This window comes from Orycteropus afer, unplaced genomic scaffold, assembly GCF_000298275.1.
Source record: "Orycteropus afer afer isolate SDZICR_OR568_19922 unplaced genomic scaffold, OryAfe1.0 scaffold01031, whole genome shotgun sequence".
Taxonomy (NCBI): domain Eukaryota; kingdom Metazoa; phylum Chordata; class Mammalia; order Tubulidentata; family Orycteropodidae; genus Orycteropus; species Orycteropus afer.
In genome coordinates, this window is record NW_006922618.1 from 334682 (window position 1) to 334893 (window position 212).

Below are 212 nucleotides of genomic sequence, written 5' to 3' on the forward strand. Positions count from 1 at the left end.
ATTACAGCCACTGTGTCAATCCATCTTGTCGAATGTCTTCCCCTTTTTCACTGACCCTTCACTTAACCAAGCATGATATCCTTCCCCAAGGATTGGTCCCTTCTAACATGACCAAAACACAAGAAATAAAGTCTGGCCATTCTTTCTTCTAAGGAACATTCTGGCTGTACTTCCTCCAAAATAGCTTTTCTCATTCTTCTGGGAGCCTGTCA